At 36.9% G+C, this 19,922-nt stretch overlaps 1 protein-coding gene across 4 annotated transcripts in view; it reads right to left on the reverse strand.

Annotated features, from left to right (window-relative positions):
- The window catches only part of MACC1 (MET transcriptional regulator MACC1), a 182,498-nt gene that overhangs the window by 43,241 nt on the left and 119,335 nt on the right, over positions 1-19,922 (reverse strand). For 2 of the 4 annotated variants that reach the window (XM_072764507.1, XM_025993166.2), the window contains exon 1: positions 17,969-18,588. The exons of the other annotated variants lie outside the window; for them this stretch is intronic. The gene's annotated coding sequence lies outside the window, so the exon portion shown is untranslated. Of the gene's footprint in view, positions 1-17,968; positions 18,589-19,922 lie in introns of those variants that run through there. 4 annotated transcript variants of the gene reach the window in all.

Genomic DNA, 19,922 nt, shown 5'->3' on the forward strand with positions numbered 1-19,922 from the left:
GGGACTTTTCTGAATCAGATTTAGCCATTGAATCCAAATGCAGCATGGGAGATCAAGAGGGATAAAGAGCCAAAAGAATCATGCTATTTCAGGATGTAAACAATGAATAAAGCAGGACTGCCAAAGACTTGAGTTTAATGGATGTTAGTCTCCTAGTAGGCATCAGAGGATGAAAGGGGATCAATTGGCCAATGTAAACACCGAAGGCTTACCCAGACAAGTAAACATTTTGTCCAGGCTCCACCTTTTGATTATCCAATCATGTCTTGATAAGCTCCTGAAGTCAGCCCCTGGTCCTAGCCTCCATTCTGGAGTTCTCCATTCAAATCTCAGCCACATTTTTAATCTTTTCAGTTTTTCTCTAATGAAACAAGATTTTTTTGAGTGTTACCAATTTATAAGTCAAGTTACATATATATTATCCAATTAATCATAAGAATTAATCCCATACACTCCAAGCAGCCTTGATATGAACAAATCTTTCAAATGAGAGACAAAATAGGGCTAAAAAATAATAATATCAATTGGCATGATGATGAAGAGTTCATGAGAAAGGGAGATCTACAGAAGACTCAGTAAATCCTTTGCCCAAAGAAGTATGATGATGAGACTATGCAGGAAGAGGCTTTTCCAAATGATTAAACAATATAAAGTACTTTTAAAAATCCAAAGCCTTCCATAAATACTAGATCCTATATGAGTTATTATCCTGCTGGCTGTAAAAAGGGAGGATGGTAGTAATAATAGTAATTTGAATTTTGGAAGACGTATCATTTCAGACACTTGTGCTTTTGAATGCCAGTTTATTAATCCTCAGGGTTATCTTAAGAGTAGCCAGTGTTATTACCTCTTTTTGCAGATAAGAAACTAAGACACAGATTATGTGGCTTATAAAGATTTGCACAGGAAGCTGAGAGTAGAAGGAAAATTCCTTATCTACAAAGGTGGGAATATAGTCCACATATAGAGTTGGCAGATTGGACCTTCTCCTGTCCAGACATATCAAGAAGTGGGGACCATCCCAAATAAAGTTATCTGAGGTAAATGGGGATTACACAAGAGAAGGAGACCTGAGAGTGTGCAGTGGAGTGTCGGAGGCAGCAGTTCAAGGCAAGAAGATACCAGTGAAGTACACAGGTGAAGGGTTTGGCTTGCCTTGCTCAGCACAATGGACTTGTTGGCATCCTCTTGGCCTGAAGCCAATCCCTGCTCTCACACCACCCTCCCTCTCCACACCCTCCAGTAACTGTAGAGAGATCATCGCATAACCATCAGGAAGCAATCACTTCAGAACCATGCTCTGAAATAAGGATTAGAATAAGGGAATAAGTACAATTGCTCAAATTAAATAGGAAGTACACAATGACAACAGAGCACTCATTAACACAAGAATTAAACAACAAAATGAATGAAGAGGAAATCACAAAAGTGAGTCAAGAGTACATAAAGTGTCATCCAAAATAATACTGCAGAATTTACTTTCATTTCTACCTCCTTCTTTTAGTTAAAAAAAAAAGAAACAAAAAACAAAAAAACCCTAATTTTATTTAAAAATTAGTAATTCTTTAATTTTATTTTAAAATAATGCTTACGATAAATTTACAAATAAATAAAACTAAAGTTTCTGTAAAATGAATCAATTAGAAAGTCATAAATTATACATATCTTCATAAAGGAAAAAAGCCTTATGAGCAGAATTTTAAAGCAGTTGTGATTTAGCCACATGCTATACAATCATTAGCAAGATAGAGAATAAAGGCAAACAAATGGCAATACCATTTGGCATGCATATGCATACACACATATACACTCATGTAAAAGATGACTAGAAATGGGCACCTCAGTGGCTCAGTTGGTTAAGTATCTGCCTTCAGCTCAGGTCATGATCCCAGGGTCCTGGGCTCCCTGCTTAGTGGGGAGTCTGCTTGACCTAGAGAAGGCTATGCAGAACTGGTGGGGAAAAAACCAACTTATTTAAAGATCTTTTTTTTTTTTTACCTCTACATCACTGCATTTCTATTTATATTAAAAGGTGCTAGAATGTTTCAATTTGTATCTTCTGATCCTGTAAGTCCCTGTATACTTACCCACAGAAGTTACTACATTTATAAATACCAAAGATGTAACAATTCTCAAATTTTCTAGATTACTCCAATAAAATATTTTAAGTTTTCCTATGAAAAAAAAAAAAGAACCATAACAGATAACATGACCCCTGTGAAGGGATTGTATTTTCCAAAGAGAACCACAAATCCAGTATCTCCCATACTACGTGTTTGGGATTTTCTTAAATGTGAATTTGACATTATTAAATAGAGAGGTGGAGTCTATATCCCATACCATTAAAAATAGGTTGGCTTTTGTAACAGTTTAACCAACAGAGTATGGAAGAAGTGACATTGTGACTTCTGAAGCTGGGTCATAAAAAGTAACATAGCTATGCCTTCCTAGTAGCAATACTTGTGCTTGGAGCTCTGAGCCAACAGATAAGCAGTCTGACTGCTCTGAGTCCAAGGTATGAGGAAGCTCAAACTAGTCCATGTATAGAAACCATATGGAATGGCCCTGAGACTACATTAAGAGACAAAAAATGCATGGGCATGCCCCCTCCAGCTGCTCCAGCTCCCTGCTGTTCCAACTATAGCCACTCATGTGACTTCAAGTATATAAGAGACACTGAGTCAGAATCTCCCTGCTGAGTCCTTTCCAAATTCCTGATCTACAGAAACTATGATAGACAATAAAATGATTATTGTTTTAAGCTAAAAAAAAAAGATCTTTTTTTAAAGTATTAGAAAAATAATTTATTAAATCAGAAAGTTCTGAACAAAGACAAATTTCTCATACATTCTATCACACAATAAAACAGTAAAGAAGTAACAAATACAAAATAACAAGTCTTGAGTCTCATGAAGTTTATATTCAAAATTTATAGTCTTGTTTCATGCAGGTGAACTCTAAAATCATAATTCCCCCCCAAAATAGGGATAAGGTATATTAATAGAAGTTTTAAAAAGTGTTAATCAAGTTTCACTATCTGTTATTGATCAGCTCTTCAATGAAGATTATAGATAACAAAGCTTTCCTTATTTATTTATACCCTAAGTCTACAAAAATAATTATTTCCTCAACTACTTTCATAGAACCTACTTAAAACAGGGAAAACTATGCAAAAACATTGGGAGAACCTTTTGCTTCTGAAGCAGAGAAGTGCAGGTTCTATAGAGTTGAAACTTGGGTCCTGATAAGAAGGCTGACCCACCTGCGGGGCAGCACAGAGGGTCCTGCTCCAAATGCCCTTCTCCACACTGCTTTATTTTTATATATCACCTTACTTTGTTCACTAATTAGTGAGCCTGGGGCAAGCAGGAGGTGGGAGGTAGGGGGAGTCCTTATATTGGAAGGTACAAAGTGGCATTAGGAAGGTACCAGAGGCAATTTTACCTATTTATCTACTACTGAGACAATTATATAGTAAAAGAGAGAAGGGGGTGACCTCTGCCCTCTGCTCATGCTCTCTCTCTCATTCTCTTAAAAAAATAAATAAAATATTTTTTTAAAATTACTAGAAATGGACAGCTACAGAGAAACATAAAGATGCCTCTCCATTAACAAACAGTACTAAGTTATATTTCAAAATAATAATAACAAAAACTGAAGAAAAAATGATGACATCCAAGAAGAAAGAAGTAACTGAGAGACCTCTCTTATCAACATTCTCAACCAACTTACTGGTCATAACAACAAATCCTGGAAGAGAAAATAAATCGTCGAATTGCAACAGGCAAGAGTGCATAGGTTAATCACAGGGACTTTGAACTTTAGGAAACTGCCAAACCCAGCTGAAGACACCAGAGATCAAGCAATGTAATTACACAAGAGGGGAGCCAAAGCACTGCATGCAACCATTAGTATCTAATTTCCTTTTTGTTTTGGCCAGGAGAAATATTCCCATTTATGCACAGTTAGGCTTCTAAAGATATCCCTTGACCTTATTGCCCAGAAACTTGGGTGTTTTCAATATTGGAAGTTTATAAAAATAAGGCAATATTTTCATGCCTATTCCTTGCTTCCAAGCAAAGTAGATATTCAGTGAGAACACCCAGATATCATACACTGGCCAGCATCCATTCTGATAGGTCAGTTTTCCATGCATATCCACTATTGAATATTTTTAATATCATTCTGCATCCAGGAATGTGTTAACCTAAGCCTACCCAACCTAACTGTTCATTTCTCTTTTACAAACCTCCCAAGATGACTGGGTATTACTTAGTAAAATGGGTTTCTATTTTTATGTTTCTTTATTTAAAAATAAATATTTTAAAGAGAGAGAAGTGATACTGTGTCATCAGAATTGATGATCCAATGTAGAGATGATACTGATGGGTGCTAGCCCAACCCAGCAGAAGGCTCACACCATGTATAGGTATAACAGAAGAGAGGGACGAAAGTAGCAGCTGGGATCCTAAGGATAGGAGACACCCTTCAGCCTATCTGCCCCATATTATCCTGTAGTGTTTATGAAATGGGGTCTGAAGATTGTGCTATTTGGGTTCCAATGACAGCCAAACTGGAGCTTCAGGTAAAGGGAATATGATACAGAGGATGGAGAAATGAGTGTGAGTGTGGCTCGTTCAGGAATTAAGTAGCTGAGGAAGGCCGGGCCATGGCAGTGCAGTAGGGACTGAGGTGAGAGGACAGAGGAAGCGGCAAGAGAAAAGGATGCAGAGGCCAGCAGGGCTGGGCCTGAATGACCTTACAAGACCTGCTGAGGAGCTTGAACGTATGCCTAAAAGAAGGAAGACACAGGGGAGTTTAAATCAAGGGAATGATATGATCCAATTTATGATTTACATTGCAGAGGTATGGAAACCACAAAGTAGAACAGAAATAGAGACAAGGAAAAATGGCAGTGGCCTGAATGAGGAAAGTGGTCGTGAGAGTGAAGAGATGTAGACAGAGCCCAATTCATTCTTTGTCTTTCACTCCTGAGCAACCAGGAACTACAAGTTCTGAACTCAAGACTTCCTTAGATTCAATTTCTGAGTTTCAGCCTCCAAGGACTCACAACTTGGAGGTAACTCCCTTAGTCCATGCACCAGTTGGACCTTTCTGGTCCTCCTAGAAAGGAAGAGTGTGTGTATTCATACTGACTTACTGCTAATGATCTTTTCCCCCCTCCGTTGCTCCTGTATTCCCCCTAAATAATAAAACAACCATCTGCAACAAACCACTAGATGTTCAGTGTGAAGCAGTTTTATTATAAATTTCATTTATCTTCATTTGTAAAAAAAACAAAAACAAAAACAAACAAACAAAACAAAACAAAAAGCAAGTCAAGTCTCAAAAGAATCTATTACGTATCCCAGTCGGCGAGAAGCCTTTTAGAGACCCCTACTGAACTGAAAGAATAATATAGGTAAGTGCAGATATTTAGGACTTGGTATTGCTATTAATACCTTTCCCATTCACTAGAGGCATGAATCTACCTCTATTGATAAATTAGTTGAATCTACCTCTATTGATAAATTTCATGGGCTGTAAGATGGCAGGTATTAGAAGGAGAAACAAAACTGTGTTTCTCCCTAGTAATGACATAGAGAAGGGCAAAGCCTCCCTTCCCTTAGGGATTTCTAGATTTTAGAATATTCTCCATTGCATGGTGAAAGTAGAGTGAAGCTAATTTTATATTTTATACTTAGTTTGAGAGTTGAAAAATGTGGGTTAGAGGAAAGAACATGGGACCTGGAATCAAAGAATGTGATCAAGTTCCTAAATCTCTCTGATCTTCATTTTTCTAAAAATCTATTAGGTGGGAATAATAATTATGCCTTTGCTGCTGTGTTTTTTGAGAATTAAATGGTTTAAAGTGTGTTATAAGGACCAAAAATTCTATGGTTTTAGGAGTGTTCCAAAACTTTTCCCTGTCAAAGCAGAGTCAAGAGCTACATGCAACTACTAAACACTTAAAATACGTTAGTACAACCGAGGAACTGAGTTGTTAATTTTAATTAATTTAGATTTTAAAAGACACATGTGGTTATGATTACCATTTTGGAAAGTGCACCCTGGAATACGGTTTTAGTTTCAATTATTCCTACTGTAAGTTAATTATCTCTCCTCTGCTCTGGAAATCCATGAATTAGTATAGTGTAATTACTTAAGATTGATTCCTTGTATGTATGCAAAGATGGGTATATGATCATTTTAAAAACAATTGTGAGATGAATTCAGAATGCAACTGCATTTTTGTCTACCACTTTCCTTTTAAAAATGTATTCACTGGGGAAGTTTTTCCCATTACCACTAATAAAAATTCCCCATGTATCTTCTGGTCACTCTCAGCCCAAAAGAAAATCCTGCGGTTACTTAAGTTGCAAAATGCAGTTTTGTTTCATAAATTAGAATGTCTCATCCAGTATTTCCATCAGTACACCAATCTCCCAGCTTAAGACAGATCTCCTGCCCTGCAGCTTTACAGCCTTTGGGGGAGGGAGTGCCCTATGCACGTTCTTTTTTCCTGTCACCTCCTCCATCATCCAACTTGCAAGGTCTTGTTACTGAGGCCTCCAAAGTTAGAGAATGGTGAAGGAAAGGGAAAGATAAAACAGAACTTTTTTACTCTACTGGTATGACTGAAAGCTGGGTTTTTTCTCTGCTGATGTTTATTGCTGATACCCTGTGTGTGTGTGGGGGGGGGGGTATGTTTGTGCGCTTGTGCGCGTGAGCACCCATGTGCCAGTGAGCCCTGGGGGATCCTGAGAAGCTTATGACTGCACTGCTGGTGAAATGAGCAATGCATCTAATCCTTCTGTCAGCTACGCCTCCTTCAGCTCTGTTTTTCTCTTAGAAAGACACTACAAGCTTTCCAGGAGTTCGCAATAAAGCCACTTCCTCAAAGCTTGAGATAAAAAGTACCATTCTTCACTTCTGCCCCTCTGTATTGGGTTAGCTCTCCAAACTCATTCTCATAAGATCTTCTGTTTTTCCTCCCTATAGTTTTTTTATAACCTGGAAGTGAGTAAGGAACTCAAGAACTGTAAAAATATCTCCAATTGGGATTTTAGTCAGATACCTCTTTTTGGTATCTCTGGTCAATTGTCTTAGAATCTTGGCCAAAATTTCCAATTTAATATCCTGTTACTTCACAAAAAATGATCACTGCTGTGGTGTCAAGAGTTAGAAACTAGAAAGTACACAATTGCCAATAGGAGAGCAGTAAATAAGTCTTGACTATATATATAAAAAAAAGTGTGGTATCTTTATATGCAATGATATGAATTAACCATCAAAATACTAAGTGAAAAAAGCAAGGGCACCAGATACTCCATGTGCTTAGAATAATTATTACTGAAAGAATTCAGAAGAAACTGCCATGCTGTGCTTCTGAGGACAGGATTTACAGATGAAGAATCTGAAGCCTGGCCTTTTAACTTACTTCGCATTCTCTAAGCTCGTATATTATTTGGATTTTTTACTGTGGGTATAAATTACATTATGTTTTAAAGTATCTTTGTAAATATATCAGGAGAAATATTAAAGCAACTTGATTGTTCAATGTTTTAATATATTATTTTCAAGTCTTTCTTTCTGGCACAGATTCTCTAACACCTTTTTTTCAGGCCAGGCAACCCAACACAGATTTGTCTAAATGCTAGTCTGAGTGAAATACACTATCTAAACAACTGACCAGCTTATTTATAGCATTTACCTCTGGAAACCTGACTGAAACACCAAAGAAAAAATAAATGAGTCTATGTTTTTGAGTAAATAGGTGAACTGTACCTGCTTTCTTTTCCCAGGAGAATACAGAAAAATAGACTGGATTATAGGAATAGCATCAAACTACGTTCATTGTTTAAGCTTGTAAGCTATGTGCAAATACGGAGAAATTAACTTTACATCTGGAAAATGATGTTTGATTCTTTTTCTTTCTTTTTTTTTTTTTTTTTTACAATTTTTTATTTATTTATGATAGGCACACAGTGAGAGAGAGAGGCAGAGACACAGGCAGAGGGAGAAGCAGGCTCCATGCACCGGGAGCCCGATGTGGGATTCGATCCCGGGTCTCCAGGATCGTGCCCTGGGCCAAAGGCAGGCGCCAAACCGCTGCGCCACCCAGGGATCCCTGATGTTTGATTCTTGATAATCGAAGACAAATAATTTTTTTATTGAATTTTCAGTTTATTGAAATAACCCAAAAAAGAGAATCACCCATTGAGCAGTCTCTGCTGGAGATATGCTACTTTTCAAACAAGAATAGAAGTTCCTCCTAGTAGCCCAGTGTGAGAATCTAGAATTAAATTTAGCTATAGATATCAGGGGGAAATTTCCAGTAGATAAAAAGAAAGCGGTATATGAATTGATAAGTGAATTAACACAACTTATTTTCTTTAGAATGGCAAAAGGTAAGAGAAACCCACATAAAGTTTTGCCTTTGATAAATTTTCATGAGGTCAGACTGGTTAGTTTCTAGTAATGTAAGTTTGGTCATAGTATATTTTCTATAACTTCACTCAGGAAGACAAATCAGGGCAGCCCTCGTGGCTCAGTGGTTTAACGCCGCCTTCAGGCCAGGGCCTGATCTTGGAAACATGGAATCAAGTCCCACGTTGGGCTCCCTGCATGGAGCCTGCTTCTCCCTCTGCCTGTGTCTCTGCCTCTCTCTCTCTCTCTCTCTGTCTGTGTGTGTGTGTGTCTCTCATGAATAAATAAAAGAAAATCTTAATAAAAGGGAAGACAAATCAAAAGCTGTGTTATAGAATTAAACAAAGGTAGGTATTTAACTCCATGCAAAAGGAAAGAAGAAAAAAGGAAAAAAAAAAACACCCTAGAAAACAATGTAAGTCACAGTATTACAAAAGATATAAATATTCTAAAAATTTTTTTCCCAAGACAAAGAAAGTTGTAAGTAGCCCAGATCCCAAAAGTCTTCCTTGGTCCTCTGCCTGATTGTCCAGCCTGCAGCTGATTTGGTCATGACCATGGCTTCCTAAAACTCTCTCTCCTCTACTTTCTTGAATTAATATCTTACTGGTTTTCCTGCTATTGTTTTGATCACATCTTCCTTGTTTTCTTCAGTGACTCCACCTATGTTACCTATTTATTTAAATGTTCATGGGGGATCCCTGGGTGGCTCAGCAGTTTGGCGCCTGCCTTTGGCTCAGGGTGTGATCCTGGAGACCCGGGATTGAGTCCCACATGGGGCCTCTGGCATGGAGCCTGCTTCTCCCTCTGCCTGTGTCTCTGCCTCTCTCTCTCTGTCTTTCATGAATAAATAAATAAAATCTTAAAAATAAATAAATAAATGTTCAAGGTTTTTCTTATTCTTTTAATTCTCAGTGATCTCTTTGAGCTACTCCAGCTTTTCCCGTGATTCTAGGTCCCATTTTCATGGGAAAAACTCAGTGATCTTTGTTTCTAACCTAGATCTCTGCCCTGAGCTGCAGACCCTTAACAGCTACTATGAGTGCGAATATACCATACCCTTAAACTTCTCCAGATGTACCTCAAATCAACATATCCATGGTAGAACTCAGCTCTCTTTCTTTACCTTTACCAACAAAAATTCCTATTTTTCCCCCAGAACTTTGCCTTTGTTGATGGTTTTGCAATATTCTCAGTTATATCAGATTAAAATATTGGTGCTCCTTTGAGCTCCATCCTCTCTCCCACATATTATATCCACCTATTTGGTAAACCTTCAGGCCACAGTTTCTTTCTATCTAATGCCATGGCAACTGCCCTGGGTTAGTCCTTATTACACCCTTTCTGGAACCGTAATTCCCTCTCCATTTCACTAGCCTTCCATTTCCTTGTTTCTTCCTTCCCTACACCATTCTCCCCACTGCACGAAAATCATGTCATTGAAACACAAGTCTAGTCATAGCATTCTGGTGTCTGTCCCTTCCGCTCTACTGAAACTTCTCTGGACAAGCCTTCCACAGAAATTTAAAGAACACCTTTTATTCTTGTTAGGCCTGGCTCTGACATGTGACATTGTTAACTTCTCCCTTGTTGGAAGTTCTCCTCCTTTGTTTTCACTCACTCTACTTGCCACCGGATTTCCTCCTATTTCTCTGGCCTCTCCTTCTCAGTTTCCATTATGGCTGTTTCTTCCTCTGATTCATGTTATTATGGATTATTATTATTATTAATTCATGTTATTATGTCAGAAGATACCACCATGAGCCTCCTACTCATCTCATTCTGTAGTCCTCAATACCTCTGAGAGATCCATCCACACCAATGACTGTTGCTATGTTTAGGGATTGCTGACTCCCACATCTTTCTCTAATTTATTTGCACCCCTGATGCCCAAACTTGTCCTATTGCCTAAATAATTTATTCATGTAAATAGTCACAGGCAGGTCAAAGTCCACTAGCCTTAGCGGAACTCCCCTATCTTTCCTCCCAAGCCTGTTTCTCTTGTCTTCTCTATCTAAGGGAAGAAGGATACCACTGTCCATCCAGTTAGTTAACCATGTCAGAAACAAGAATATAATCCACAATCAATTTTATTCCATTCCTGTCCCTCAGCCACTCTCCCTAATCCACTAGTTTCTATAAAATTAATATCTCTAAAAATTTCTGCCATATTCCAACACTAATGTGGCTTCATTTGTGTAGGCTTTATTTTTTTTCTCACCTAGATTTCTGCAATAAAGCCTATCTGGCCTGCTGCTTCCAATCTTTCCTGTTCTCCCCACGTAATATTTTGAAATATGATTTTTCTAAAATGCAAGTTTCATCAATTCAATTTCTTGTTAAATATACTATGAGGGCTTTCCTTCTTTAGCATGATAGGGTTAGAAGTTTTAGTGGGTATTATGACCTATAATCCAAATTCTATAAATTTATCTTTATTTTTTATTTTTTTAAAGTTTCTATTTATTTATTTATGAGAGACACACACAGAGAGAGAGAGAGAGGCAGAGATATAGGCAGAGAAAGAAGTAGGCTCACAACAAGGAGCCTGATACAGGACTCAATCCTGGACCCCGGGATCACACCCTGAGTCAGAGGCAGACACTTACCTGCTGTGCCACCCAGGTGTCCCTAAATTTATCTTTAAAAGTACTCAGATACATTCAAAGATTTTGTACAACAAATTCAATATTCAAAATCGCAAATATGGGGAGAAACAGATATTTTCAATACTAAAGGACTAGATAAATTATAATACCATATACAAATGAGCAATTTAAAGCTACCTTATTGAAGGATATACAATGATAAGGAAATATGTACTATATTATTGGGTGAACTAAAATGATCACATAACATTTTTTATTAATTATTCATTCTTAATTTGTATCGTAGTCATAAAAAGGCAGGAATACATACACAAAACAAATCTTTAAGATGTATATCATTGTTAAATATGACTGTGGTTCTCAAGTTTTCTACAGTGAACATGCAACACTTTTGAAACCAGATAAAGCAAATAAATGCTATTCTATAAAAGACTATACTCAGATTAATAAATAAAGATGTGGTATACACATACATGCATGCACATACAGAGGAATTCTACTTGGTCATAAAAAAGGATGTGATCTTGCCATCTGTGACAACATGATAGACCTAAGAGTGCATTAAGCTAAGTGAAATAAGTCAGAGAAAGAAAAAAAAAACATATCATTTCACTTATGTGTGGAATCTAAAAGGAAAATAAAAAAATAAACCAACAAACAAAAAGTAGAATCAGACCTATAAATACAAAGAATACCCAATGGTCACCAGAGGGGAGAGGAGTAGAGGATGGGCAAGATGGGTGAAGGAGAGTGGGAAATACAAGCTTCCAGTTATGGAATGAGTAAGTCACAGGAATAAAAGGTTCATGATAGTCAATGGTATTATAATAGGGTTGCATGCAAATAGTGGCTACCCCATGAGCATAGCATAACTGATTCCATTGCATAACTGAAACTAATGTAACATTGTATGGAAACTACACTCAAATAAAAAAAAAAAAAAAAAGGAATCCCTCCTTTTTAGGTAGACTATCCTGAGAAAGGATAGGTGGGAACAGACTGGAAAGAGAGACATTAAGGTATCATAATCCTTAATTTCTAAAAGTTCAGAATCTAGTTAGTATTTAAATTACATCAAAGAAACATTTAATTTAATTTAATTTTGCCTAGGAAAATTAAAAATGATCCTTATAGATTATCAGACTTTACTGAGCAATGGAGATGAGAGAAAAAAAGGCAAAAAAGGGAAGGGAGTAGCTTTTTATAAAATATAAGGAAGTAGAAAACACAATGTTTGGTAAAGTTAATTTATCAAATCATTAATTCAACAAGTAATTTCTGAACATCTGCACTATGGCACTGAGCTAAGTTCTGGGATACAGAACTGAATGAGAAAGTCACCATCCCTCCCCATAGACAGACGTACTTGGAGATTGAGTAATTGGGAAAATGGGAGCCAAAAGAAGAAGAAGAAGAAGAAGAAGAAGAAGAAGAAGAAGAAGAAGAAGAAGAAGAAGAAGAAGAAAATAAGACTGAAAAGACAGGTTGTGTCTAATTACAAAGGACTTTCAAATATCAGTCCTAGAAGTGTGCACTTGTTCCGAAGGCAGCGAGGAATCAGAATGAGTCACTGTGAGGTGAGTTGCATTATTCATTAATTTATTCATTGAACACTTATTCTGCCTCTGCTTTGCTTTGCTGAGGAAGTAGAGATGGAGAAGCTCATATTACAAAGGAAGTGACAAATAAGTATATAAAATTGAAAATAGAGTGTGAGAACTGAAACAGGAGTTTGCGCAGAATAGAGACGCCTAACCCAGAACGGGAAAGTGTAGTGAGGAGTGGGAGATACTCCAAGGCGGTTTTTGGGATAAAGAAAATTGTCTGAAGAAATTTAACAATTGTGTTTAGTCTTTCCTTTTTTTTTTTTTTTTTTTTAATGATAGTCACAGAGAGAGAGAGAGAGGCAGAGACACAGGCAGAGGGAGAAGCAGGCTCCATGCACCGGGAGCCCGATGTGGGATTCGATCCCGGGTCTCCAGGATCACGCCCTGGGCCAAAGGCAGGCACCAAACCGCTGGGCCACACAGGTGCCCCATGTAATATTTCTGTGAATCAGTTTCTTCATCTCTAAAATTGGTATAATATCATTATGTCCTCCCAGAATTAATTAAATGTAATTTAATTAATTAAATTATAATATAATTTAAGGACAATATAATTAAAGTCCTCAGGACAGCACTTGGCATATGGTAAGCATTCAATGACATTAGCAGTTGTTGATATTATCATCTTTATTATTAATATAATTAATACTAAAGTAAGTGTTAAGGGACAAGTCAGTTAATCTCTCTCATAGGTTGAGAAATAAGAAAGTTGATGTGAAATCACATTTTGCACTATATTTTAGAGACTGGAATGTTCCAAACACATCTTAGTCTCTCAGATGCCACCAGGGTCTGGTTTTCTGTTATATCTGGAAAGATTATTTATTTGGCACATTTTAGATAAATAGGTGTGTTGAGAATGTAGAGAAACAGCTTAGCCTCATTCATTGTGGTCTGGAATAAAATATGGTATAAATATTTTGGAAAGCAAGTTATTATCAGTATCTCATAAAATTGAGGATGCATATGCCTATGGCTCAGCAAATCTGTCTTGAAATAGTCTCTACAGTCATTCTTACATTCCTACCCAAGCGCATATGTAGGAATAAATATTGATAGCAAAATACCATACAGCTATGAAAATGAATAAGTTGTGCCACCAAATCAACATGCATTCATCTCAAAAGTGCAATGTTGAGGAAAAGAGCAAGTTGCAGATGAATAATGTATACTCTAAAGTTTATGTAAAATTTTTAAACATTCAAAACAATCTTATATACCGTTTGTGCATAATTCACATAGTGGAAGGAAGAATAAATAAACATACAAATAAAAACATAAAAGAATAGAAGCATACAATGGAAAGATAATGTACAAAGACAGGATAGTAGTAACTTCTGAGCTGGATCCTGGGGATCAGGGAGACTGCTGTCCTTTTTAAAAATTTCTAATTTTTTATTGGTTAAGCTGGGAGTCTTTGTGATATCTGTCTACCTTTAAATATCTATCTACTATGTATTGTACATATTAGGGAAACATGTAAATTAAGTGCCTTTCCTAGCAGAAAGAAAATACACAGAAAACTCTACCATTCCTAGAAATTAAACCTGGTGTCTGATTATTTTCATCAAAGACCCTAGAAAGGAGTCTCATCTCTGAGCAAGGTGGTAGCTACAGTAACTAAGAGAATTCTCAGGAGAAAATAAAATCTTGGGAGGAAACAGTCAACCTCCTCTCCATTCCCCTTCCTTTCCCCAGATACCTAAAAGTTCTCTATTATTCTGTGAATGGGGTAGAGAAAAAGAGCAGGGCTGAGTTTCATTTTAAGGAGGGACGTGCTTCATGTCTCTCCACTTTTTGGGCCAACTCTGATGGCTTTCTAGAATTCCATTTCCAGTGTGATTAACAATGCAGTTTCCCTTTCCAATGGAAGGTTGATCTGTCTTATTTGCAAACTGCCCATAGCCCAAAGGATCATTTCCCCAGGAAACACTAGCTTTTTCTCTTTTGTCTGTGTCACTGTAATTCTCTTAGACTACCAAACTTAACAAATTAAGAGTAACTTGGTGGTTGTCTTTTTATAATTATTGCTTAGTTTTCTTTTTTATTGAATGACATCCTCGTCCCTCTCTTTTCCATTTTCATTCCCAGAACCCGTTGTTTATTCATGCTCAGGTTATCAAGACATATGTCCAAAGTATTCTATCTGTATTCATAGTCCCTGTGCACCAAACCACTAATAAGCCAAGCCTTAGATGATCTCACCACCTAGAAGCTGAAGTCCAAATCTCTTTAAAGCTCCACAATCAACCCTATTCCAGCATCACTATCCAAAGATATCCATATAATACCAAATGTCCTTCTTTCCCAGCTACACATAAACATAACTGCTTCAATTTTGCTTCCTAATTTTTGTACTGGATAGCACCTCTACTTCAGTGTTTCCCAAACTTGAGGCATTCTCGCACCTCTTCATGATTTTTCTATTATGAAGTATGATCTGAACTATTTTTTACTTAGTATTCTCTGTAAACCCACTCTCATTTTAGCTCAGATAAGTCTTTTAAAAGCATATTTCTAGCAGTATCATAAATGGAAAAAAATCAGTGTCTGTTGGAATAAATAGGCAATAATTCTAAAAATAAATGTTATTCTAAAAGTTAAGTTATAACAATACTTCTTGCTCAATAAAATCATTAAGCCTATTGTTACTCTATAGTTCTTACAAAGAAGAATTAAAAACAAATGTTAGAAGAAAGTGTTAAAGTCTTATCAACAATAAGACTTTTTCCTTGAAAAATTGAAAGAAATTTGAAAAAATATACTTTCTCACAATGTTACTCAATGTTATTGATTGTTTGGTCTATCTATTGCCTAAAATCATTTCATCCATGCAAAGTTTGGGAAATACTGCTTTAGATTAGATAGTCTCTTCATCTTTTTCTGCCAATTTCAACTCTGTGCATCCTTCCATGCCTGGCTAAAGCTCCACCACTTCCCACAGTGTCCTCTTCATATTCAGTAAGCCACGGCCTCCTCTTTCTCAGCTATTCTGGGTACATATTTCTTCACTCCATTCTGGTTTTGACTGACTCATATAAAAGCCGAAAGTTTATTCCTTTTAATCTCCAATGATAACAGTTTGAGCAAAGATTTATGGAGTTCTTTTTATCCCCTGATACTAAGCATCACACCTTTTAAGGAGTGGGAATTAATGAACAGTAATGCCACAGTAGCAGGCATGATTGATGTATTAGCACTACCACCCTTTAGCTATTTATGAATACATTTCTTTTTTAATAGGTCAGGACCCCTTCAAGGACTAAGCCTCAGTCACTCTTTAACCAGGACCCTGCCCAGTGGGAGAACATTGCAGGATTGCTAGAAGTAGTTGTTAGATAAATAAATGATGCTTCCTAAAGAAAGTAGGCCACAGATGGCATTCAATGGCAAAAATGGTGCTTTAAGGTAGTACTTATCAAGTGCTTCTTCAGCTTTCCTTCTCCTATATTTTCTTCTGATGTTACCCTGGATTTCCTGACATAGCTCCTGAGAGGATTTTAATTCATGTGGCATATCACACGCAAAGCTTTGCACACTCATCACAAACACTTGTTGCAATCACCTTCAGTTCTCACCAAACACCAAGGGGGATAGTCTTAATAGACAACTAGGTATACATAAAGCCCTTCAAGAAAGGATTTCCCAAAAGCTCAACAATGACAAGCCTTCAAGTGTCTTTCTTTTTTTTTTTTTTTAAGATTTTATTCATTTATGTGAGAGAGAGAGAGTGAGAGAGTGAGAGACAGTATGAGCAGGGGTAGGGGTAGAGGGAGAAGCAGACTCCCTGCTAAGTGGGAAGCCCAACAGGCTTGATCATGACCTGAGCTGAAGGCAGACACTTAACCAACTGAGCCACCCAGGTGCCCCAAGCTTTTAAGTTTTAAATCAATATAATTCCAAATTGTCTTTTGTCCTCCAAATTAGCTAATACATTGTAAGATTAGATGGCATTTAACAGATTCTGTCTTGACAATCTCTGTTATTTCCAAGGCACAGACACAAAAGAATAGACTGTTTATAAATAAGCTATAAGGAAGGTAAAAAAAAAAACAACGAATAAATGATGCATTTGAGTTGTAACTAGTAATTATGACTTCTTAATTCTAGATTCCATACAATACCCATAAAATCATATTCAATGTCACTATTACAAATTAGAGTTAACCATATAATTAAGTTAAAGGGAGTATTAAAAGATGACCACTAAAGTGAAGACAACTTTAAGAATATATCTGAAATGCATCATCATCACTATTAATTATTGGTGTTTAAAAACCAGATACTAACATAGGTGATCCAACAGCAATCCTTTGAAAATGGACATAGACATTTTTCAAGAGTGAAGGACACATTAATAAAGTGGAGGCACCAGAATTTTCACCATATGCTCTTTAATCTATATTTTTAAATTGCAGTGAAAAACATAACATAAAATTTATCTACTTGACCATTTTTAAGTGTACAGTTAGGTAGTGTTAGTTATACTTACATTGTGTGCAACCGATCATCAGAACATTTTCAAATTGCAAAACTGAAATTCTATAGCCATTAAACATTTCCTATTTTCCCCTCCCCCAACCCCTGGTACTCACCATTGTGCTTTCTGTTTCTATAAATTTGGCTACTCTCAATACCTCATAAGTGAAATTCATACAGGCTTAGTGTGTGTGTTTCTTTAATCTCTTTTTGAAGCTTAGTTGAAACTTAATTAGGAAAAAGCCAAGCTTATGCTCCATCAGTTATTGTCTAATCATTTATTTAGGACTATGCAAATATCTTATTAACCCAATGAGGTAGCTTTCATACTGACTCTACAAATGAAGAAACTGAGGCTTGACAAGGTGAAACATCTTACCAAAGGTCACATATCTGATAAGTAGTGGAGCCACCAAATCCAACTTTATCTGACTTTGATGCCCAGTCTTCAATACACTTGGCTATCTTTTGCAATACTTAAAATTTTCAGAAGATTTCAACCATCTACGTTTCTGAAGTAAGCCAGAGTGGTGTGTGTGTGTGTGTGTGTGTGTGTGTTTCTAGTTTGACTTTGAATGTTGCATATCTTCTTCCTCTTTTTATAAATTATTTTATTCTAAATCATTTTTCAAAGTATCATCCTAGTGTCTGTCTCAAAGCTTATTCTAAACGATATTCCACAAAGTCACAAAATATCAGTTTCCTTCCCTTTTTTCTTTCCAAGCAGGGCTTAGATTGGAAGAAGAATTTAGTTGGTTCAATTCTTCTGGAAATTACAGTTTCCTATTGGGTACTATACATCAATTGTGAATAAAATATTAATTTTTTAAAAGCAACACTTACAGTTTTGGAAATGAACCCCAGCTTCTTCAGTTCAGGAACATTATTTTAGTGAATGGAAGTCACTCCACCAAAACCAAAGGACTCTCGTCAAACGTGTCTCCCTCTGTGTGTGGTGGCTATTGAACTGCTGCTCTTTGAGACACCTGGGACTAGAAGTCCTCCCACTGTGACTCCAAGGTTGCCCAATCAGAAACCCTAAAAGGCAAAAGAACTACAATACCCACAATTCAGACTCTTCACCTGAAACCAGGAGAAGAGAGTGCATGGCTACAGTTTCACCCTAGGAAAAAAGGGTATAGAAACGGAAAAGCACAACAGTAAGGCAAAGCATTTAAACAATCAGATCAGGTGGGTATATGTAAGAATAATTTGTAAATACAGACCTATTTCTATAACAAGGAAATAAAAGTGGTTTGATGCTTGCCAAGGAGTGAGAAGGCTCCCTCCGTGTTGGCAAGGACTAAATTCTCCTCACGCAAACAAATCCTCATGCAGAGGTAGAACCTGCCCCACTAGATTCTCTTTCAGTGAGTCAGAGCTGAGGATGCCTCACTGCCTGGTGGAGCAGGTGAACGAGAATGTCCCTGGTGAGGCCTGAAAGTCTCTAGTTCTCCTACATTAGCACTGTGACTGGCACTCAGAGCTATTACGGATGCAGTAGAGAACTTTTACCTTTCATCTGACAAAAATGTTCTGGATTTTTAAAAACGTGCTTTTAAAAGTGTGAGCAAAATGGAAAATCCTTTTGATATTTCCTTCTATTTTCTGATTTTGTTTCTTCCCTCTGTAAATTCCAGCATTATTTCTGATTGCTCAAACTTCAAGAACAAGAAAATCAAAGGGAAAAAAGAAAAATAGATTTTAAAATGTGGGTAAAATGAAAAGTGCAATAATTGCTTCACTGGGAAAAGAGAATGCTTAAAAAAAAAAAAAAGCTGAGGAATGTGTTTCCTCCATTTGCTCACACAGCATCTTTTTCTAGCCTTTTGTTTCCTGTTAGACACAACCCAGAAAATGGATATAGACAAGCCCTGACTTGGACTGGGCCCCAAAACATAATGGGAAGATCCATCTAAAGTAAGCAGGCGGTGGGGGACCTGGGTGGTTCATTCGGTTAAGCATCTGACTCCTGCTTTTGGTTCATGCCATAAACTCAGAGTCCTAAGATTGAGCCCCTTATCCAGCATGGAGCCTGTTTGAGATTCTCTTTCCCTCTTTCTTCCTCTACCCATCTCCCTCTCTTAAAAAAAAAAAAAAATAATAAGCAGATGGAAGAACAGTGACAAAGGAGAAATGTCTTTTCCCTTTCTGTATTTTCTCTCTACCCATTCTACATGCTACCTCCTGAAGGAACCCTGGGTCTTCATGTGCCCAAGCTGTTTAGCCCACCCAGAGTTCTGCTGAATTTTCTCCTTGAGTAATCCCACAATCCAAACTGGGCTGTTCTATCTTCCTTTGTTACAGGTCCTTCAATCTCCTGACTAGAACCTAACTTGTCTTTATGTCATTTATATTCCTTCCAGAACAAATGGCTCTCCATTTTCCCAGACCCTACAGATTTTTTTCTCCATGCTGTTTCTTCTCCCTAAAATATTCTTTCCCCACCTTTAAATGTCCTAATAAATTGCATAATATTTTATCTAGTGTTCTCATAATACTTTTTATACCTTCTTTCATTGTTTATGTGTGTGTGTGTGTGTGTGTGTGTGTACAGGCAGTCTTACCTTCTTTTTTTATTTTTTATTTTTTTTTGCAGTCTTACCTTCTAGTATGAAGACAAAACTTTATTTTGTTCCCACTTCACTAACTCAAAAAAATATGCAATGAACGAAATAATGAGATATTAAATCTAAGCCGAATGTCACTACCAATACCATTTCTTTTTTCAAGATTTATTTATTTATTTGATAGAGGGACAGTGTATGCTTGCGCAGAAGTGGTTGGCACAAGGGAA

The sequence above is a fragment of the Vulpes vulpes genome, chromosome 7 (genome assembly GCF_048418805.1).
Source record: "Vulpes vulpes isolate BD-2025 chromosome 7, VulVul3, whole genome shotgun sequence".
Taxonomy (NCBI): Eukaryota; Metazoa; Chordata; class Mammalia; order Carnivora; family Canidae; genus Vulpes; species Vulpes vulpes.